The sequence below is a fragment of the Odontomachus brunneus genome, unplaced genomic scaffold (genome assembly GCF_010583005.1).
Source record: "Odontomachus brunneus isolate Ranch 3 - 2012 unplaced genomic scaffold, Obru_v1 Obru_scaffold_209, whole genome shotgun sequence".
Classification (NCBI taxonomy): domain Eukaryota; kingdom Metazoa; phylum Arthropoda; class Insecta; order Hymenoptera; family Formicidae; genus Odontomachus; species Odontomachus brunneus.
Window position 1 is genome coordinate 212,291 of NW_022639659.1, and position 326 is coordinate 212,616.

Consider the following 326-nt stretch of genomic DNA (forward strand, 5'->3'; position numbering starts at 1 on the left):
TCGAGTTATAAAGCTCCAAAGTTGCAATATGAAAAAATTCAAAATATCTCGTAAAGTATTCACTTTCCGTCTTATCTTACACAATTCAACTAGTCAAGGCAAGAATTGTACATCATCCAACCGGTCAAGGCAAGATCTGGATATGATCCAACCAGTGAAGGTAAGATCTGGACATGATCCAACCGGTCAAGGCAAGATCTGGACATGATCCAACCAATGAAGGTAAGATTTGGTCGATATTTTCTTTGGAAACAATAGAGGGTATATTATTTTAAAAATAGACTATTTGAGATGAGTAGAACATCAAGAACAATCAAGGAATCAAT

The 326-nt window shown here is 35.6% G+C and overlaps 1 protein-coding gene across 6 annotated transcripts in view; it reads right to left on the reverse strand.

Annotated features, from left to right (window-relative positions):
* LOC116852262 overlaps nt 1-326 on the reverse strand; it is a 219,282-nt gene that overhangs the window by 54,484 nt on the left and 164,472 nt on the right. The gene's annotated exons all lie outside the window — the stretch shown is intronic.